This window comes from Berghia stephanieae, chromosome 5 (assembly GCF_034508935.2).
Source record: "Berghia stephanieae isolate SIO BIC M18660-M18661 chromosome 5, UCSD_Bste_1.3, whole genome shotgun sequence".
NCBI lineage: Eukaryota > Metazoa > Mollusca > Gastropoda > Nudibranchia > Aeolidiidae > Berghia > Berghia stephanieae.
In genome coordinates, this window is record NC_088364.1 from 44,686,777 (window position 1) to 44,693,745 (window position 6,969).

The window sequence follows — 6,969 nt, forward strand, 5'->3', positions numbered from 1 at the left end:
AGACGATATTACTTTTTTTTTTTTTTTTTTTCGACAGAGACAAAGCTGTTAACGGCCAGGTATTCATTTTAGACTTGAGTGCGGTGAGAGAATGTGAGTAAAGAGTCTTTTCCACGGACTCAACTATGCGCCGAGCGAGGCTCGAACCCAGGACCTTCCGATCCGAAAGCGAGTGTCATACCACAAGACCACATAGCCGCAATATTATTTGCGTTCAGTTATACTATATATCTGTGTGTAGATCCTTCTAAAGTAAAGTATATCTTCTATCTCCCCAATACCACTAGACCACATAGCCGCAATATTATTTGCGTTCAGTTATACTATATATCTGTGTGTAGATCCTTCTAAAGTAAAGTATATCTTTTATCTCCTCAATTGGCTTCATCATGTCTTTCCGTTGTAAACAAGCATGTCAAAATGACTGAACCCAGGACCTTCCGATCCGAAAGCGAGTGTCATACCACTAGACCACATAGCCGCAATATTATTTGCGTTCAGTTATACTATATATCTGTGTGTAGATCCTTCTAAAGTAAAGTATATCTTTTATCTCCTCAATTGGCTTCATCATGTCTTTCCGTTGTAAACAAGCATGTCAAAATGACTGAACACTCCCTCTACCTAAAGTGCCCATTCATAAACGGTTGACCCGCTTTCGCATACATTCGTATCTCCTACTGATTTTGAATTATTTTGACATTTAGAGGTTTTTGAATGGGAGTCGCGATAGCTCAGTTGGTAGAGCACTCGCTTCGCATGCAAAGGGACCGAGATTGATCCCGGGTAAAATTTCCTTTTTGGGATGCAATAAAGTATTATTATTATTATATATGTATCATAGAATTAAACGAATGAGAATACGTACGAAGCCTAAAAAGTGAGCATTCAGCGCCATTTTATTGTTGGCTGAGAATGTAGTCATTACCATTCATTCGGTCTCTATGTCAACATAACAACACAAGAAAAACAACAAACAATATCAAAATCCACAATAAAATGTTTCAGAACTGTTGCGTATATTTATGGCACAATGAAGCTGTCAAAAAATGAAATTAGAGAATGTGTGTAATCATGTATTATAATAACCTGTAATGTGGTTTCCAACCACCACATCATCTACTACTACAACCACCACCACAATATCATCACTAACACTACTACTACAACCACCAGCCCCACATAATTATCACTACCACTACTACTACACCACCACCAGCACATCATCATCACTATCACTACTACTACACTCACCACAACCACATCGTCATCACTACCACTACTACTGCAACCACCACCACCATATCATCATCATTACCACTACTACCACAACCACCACCACCACTACTACTACAACCACAACCACATCATCACTACCTCAACTACTACAACCACCACCACAATAGCATCACTACCACTACTACCACAACCACCAGCACCACATCATTATCACTACCACTACTGCACCACCACCAGCACATAATCATCACTACCACTACTACTACAACCACCACAACCACATCGTCATCACGACCACTACTACTACAACCACCACCATATCATTACCATTACCACTCTACTACAACCACCACTACCACCATATCATTACCATTACCACTACTACTACAACCACCACAACCACATCGTCATCACTACCACTACTACTGCAACCACCACTACCACCATATCATCACCATTACAACTACTACTACAACCACCACAACCACATCATCATCACTACCACTACTACTACTACTACAACCACCACCACATCACCATCACTATCACTACTACTACAACTACAACCACCACCACATTATCATCACTACCACTACTACTACTGCAACCACCACCACTATATCATCATCATTGAAATATAATATATATATTTTTAATTGAGCTTTATATAGTGCAATATCTACTAAATGTGCTCAAAGCGCTTTACAAGGGGTCCCTGGTCAACATTTAACATGTAGGACGGGACATGACGCCTGTTAGGCGATATTACAATTTTTCGGACAAAGACAACTCTGTTAACGGCCAGGTACTCATTTTACACCTGAGTACGGTGAGAGAATGTGAGTAAAGAGCCTTTTCCAAGGACTCAACTATGCGCCGAGCGCGAGGCTCGAACCCAGGACCTTCCGATCCGAAAGCGAGTGTCATACTACTAGACCACATAGCCGCATCATTACCACTACTACTACAAACACCACCACCACATCATCATCACGACCACTACTACTACAACCACCACCACCACCACCATATCATTACCATTACCACTACTACTACAACTACAACCACCACCACATCATCATCACTACCACTACTACTACAACTACAATCATCACCACCACCACATCATCATCACTATTACTACGACAACTACAACCACCACCAACACCACATCACCTCACTAACACCAGTACTATAATCACTACCATTAGGTTTTGGAGCTTTACTTCATTTGAAATAAGGAAACTTCGGAATTGTATTTGGCATTGTGTTTATATATCATAATATAATTCTAATCAGTTATCTATTTAGAACTAGATACTATACAATATGTATGCCAAATACCACCCCAATTCCCCTTTCTTGTGTGCGGGAATTCCTCTTTCGGTATTGAAATTGAGTGTGAGAGAGTCATCACTACACACATAAACAACAGAAACAATTTAAAAACATGACTATGACACGCAACCACTCACACACGAGGCTATACTATTTATCCCTTTCTCTATATAGAGACCACCAGTCACGATGATGAAGAAGTGGAAAATTTCTATCAACAAATAGATAAAGCAATGCATCAGTTTAAGTCTTCAGACATAAAACTCATCATGGGCGATTTTAATGCCAAGGTGGGCCGAGAAAGAATAGAAGATATTGTGGGCCCACATGGTCTGGGAGACAAAAATGACAGAGGTGATCGTCTTATTCAATGGTGCCGTCAACATGATCTGACAATCACAAATACTTGGTCAACAAACCACAATAGAAGGAAGTGGACATGGAAAAGTCCTGGAGATGGAGTGAGAAACCAAATAGATTACATACTCATCAGCAAACGTTTCCGAAACTCGGTTTTGTATGCCAAATCTATGCCGGGGGCTGACTGTAACAGCGATCATATACCTGTGCTATGCCCCATACGAGTTAAATTGAAAATCTGCAAAAGAGCAAAGGCTAAACCTAAATACCAACTAGACATTCTCCGGGAGGAACAGAAGATACAAGAAAAATTTGAACTATCAGTAAGAAACAAGTTTGAAGTGCTTGGAGAACTAACAGATATAGAAGAGAAATATGAGCAGTTTAAAGACAGTGTTGCTGCATCATTAGAAGAAAATGTTCCAACCACACTTAAGTTGCAGAAGAAGAAATGGATTACTCCAGAGATATTAGAACTAATGAATGAGAGAAGAAAGGCCAAAAATCAGGAAGAAAAATACAAGACTCTGAACAGGCAGATAAAAAGAAAATGCAACGAAGCTAAAGAAGACTGGATAAATGAACAATGTCACTATATAATGTCCTGCAAAGAAAAAAATGGCAAATTCTTCCATCAGAAAATCAAAGAAGTGACAAACAAAACTAAATCAGGTGCTAAAAGTGGATGCATCAAAGACAAGCGTGGAAACACCATCATGGACAAAGACTGCATTCTAAACAGATGGTCAGAATATATTGAAGAACTTTTTTTTGATAATCGAGGAGAAATGCCTATGATAAAAGAACTGGAAGGGCCTTCTATAATGAAAGATGAAGTTAGGAACGTCATGAAAAGCATGAAAAATGGAAAAGCTGCAGGACCTGATGCCATAACAATTGAAGCCTTGACTGGCCTGGGTGAATGGGGGATTGAATTCATCACAAACCTTCTAAATCAAGTGTATGACACAGGAAAAATGCCAACTGATATGAAACATCCATTTTTATAGCACTACCAAAAAAGCCAGGGGCAGTTGATTGTGAACAACACAGAACTATTAGCCTAATGAGCCACCTCACAAAAATTCTTTTGAAGATAATTTTACTAAGAATAAGAAATAAAATACGACCTGAAATTGGGGAGATGCAATTTGGTTTTGTTGAGGACAAGGGTACCAGAAATGGAATATTCACATTATCAATGCTGATGGAAAGATGTATTGAAGTAAATAAAGATCTGTATATGTGTTTCATCGACTATTCAAAAGCCTTTGATAAAGTACAACACGAAAAACTATTCAAAATTCTATCATCCTTGGACATTGATGGTAAAGATTTAAGAATATTACGGAATTTGTACTGGGAACAAGAAGCAGCAATGCGTGTTGACAACGAACTAAGCAGTTTTACACCTATTAGAAGAGGAGTTAGGCAGGGTGTGTTTTGTCTCCAGATTTATTCAACCTCTATAGTGAAATGATATTAAGAGATATCGAACATAAGAAGGGGGTGTGTATTGGAGGAAAGAATGTAACAAATCTGAGGTATGCAGATGATACGGTTCTACTGGCAGAATCTGAACATGAACTACAAGAATTACTGGATGTTGTAGTCAGGAGTAGTGAAAATATGGGACTGGAACTGAATATATCTAAAACAGAATGTATGACGGTATCTAAAAATAATAACCCACCAGCCTGTGTAATAACAAGCAGAGGACAAACAATACAACAAGTTGAATGTTTCAAATATTTAGGCTTCAATGTAACATCCAATGGAAAATCAGATTGTGAAATAAAGAAAAGAATAGGTATGGCGAAGAATGCATTCAACCAGCTGCATACAATTATGAAAAACAGGAATATTAGCATGAAAACAAAAATCAAAGTCCTGGATTGCTATGTACTGTCTGTGCTGCTATATGGTTGTGAGAGCTGGACCATAAACAAGACCATGGTTAAAAGACTGGAGGCAGTGGAAATGTGGTTTTACAGAAGAATGATGAGGGTGTCATGGATGGAAAGGAAAAGAAATGAAGAAATTTTAGAAATGGCAAACAGAAAAAGATCACTGATAACAAAAATCATCAAACGCCAAATGGAATTTTTAGGACACATTATCCGCCACCCTGGTTTGGAAATACTCGCCTTGACTGGAAAGATGAATGGAAAAAGAATAAGAGGAAGACAAAGAATAACGTATTTGAAAGGGATAAGAACTTGGACAGATGAAGCTGAGAAAGGTGGCGCTGCTTTAATAGAATTGGCAAGAGATAGATCAGCTTGGCGGAAGATGACCTCCGACGTCTGCTTCAGATATGGAACTACATGAGATGAGATATAGAACAGGACAAGACAAACAATAGCTTGACTCTCGCTACACTTCGCATTGATGTTTGTCTTCTCACGAGTTCAACTCTCGGTCGACCTGTCAATATTCCTTTTTGCCTCGGACGTAATCATTAATAGAATGTTGTGTGGTTTTGACCGTGAAGAAAACCTTAAGAGGTCACATTTATATCATTTTAGAGAGATCGTTTTGAATAATTTTGAGTTAAACGAGCGAGCAGCAACTTGTTTTCATGAACGGCCGATCAGCGCTTGTTTACTATAGTAACGCGATTCCTAGCCAACGTTTCAATGGCGGATATTTTTCTCATCGAGGCCGCTGGTTGGTTAGCCAATAAGAGCACCGTACGGTTTCCATTGGGTAAATTCCTTGTATATGTATTATAATATATATATATATATATATATATATATATATATATATATATATATATAATATATATATATATATATATATATATATATATATATATATATATATATATATATATAATATTATATATTTAATTTGTAAATTTTTAATTTTAATTTTAAAAAAAAATATATATTTTTTAAAATTTTAATTCTAATTTTTTTTCTGACCCTCCAGCTGTGATTGGGTTACAATGCGTCATTACGAGGAAAGTGCCATCACGACTGTTGAACCCTAATGCCAGTACAAATTACCATCATGTGCACTATGATTATTACATACCTTTCTGTGACAAACTGGTTGAGTGACAAAACACGAAGACACCAACCAAGGGAGACAATTGCTTAATAATTTTACAAGATTGCTATTTACGTGTTTGTCTCCCGTATATAATTAAGAAAAAACAAAACGAGTAAACAAATTATCATGTATAACATTGAGATATCGACTCCTCGGCGATAACTGAATTTAAATGGAAGTCTCAACTTTACTAATCGCCATTGCATTTTTTTATTTATAATGCTACGTCAGAGTTCATAGGTTATAGTCAGGACGCCGAATAACTTTCTATGGAATTTATTTATCTTTACTTCCATTGGCTCCTCTGTGCTCGTCCTTTTAATTTTTTATTTTTTTTTTTTGGTGGTCTAGAGGTATGTATGACTCTTGCTTTCGGATCGCAAGGTCTAGGGTTCGAGACGCGCCCATAGCGGCGTATTGTTGAGCCCTTGGAAAAGGCTCTTAACTCACATTCTCTCACTGTACTCAGGTGTAAAATGAGTTAACAGTGTTGCCCTTGTCGGAAAAATTGTAATATTGCCTAACAGACGTCACGTCTCGTTCTACATGTTAAGTGTTGCTGTTGATGAGGGACCCTTTGTAAACCGCCTTGAGCACGTTTATGACTTTGATATTACGCAGTATAAATGTTCAAGTTTTTGTTTGCTTATTTTTTTAAAGATTATCAGGGAGACAAAGACGCATATAAGGGATTTGCATTGACTGAAGGTAACACAAACTATCTCTCTTTTGAATAATGTTTCAATCAATGGGCACGATCTATATTACATTTCCATGTGCTCGAAATAGTGAAAACTGTTCACAGTTTGAGAAGCATCCAACGTTACAATTGGTCATTTTGCTCAGCATGACTCATGGGTATGTTTAGAACTTTCAAAAACAAAGCAGCGTGTTTAGATACATTGAGAAACGTCCAATCGTTGTACAGCAACAAATCATGTGATTGATGACTAGGCTGGACGAAAACATGAA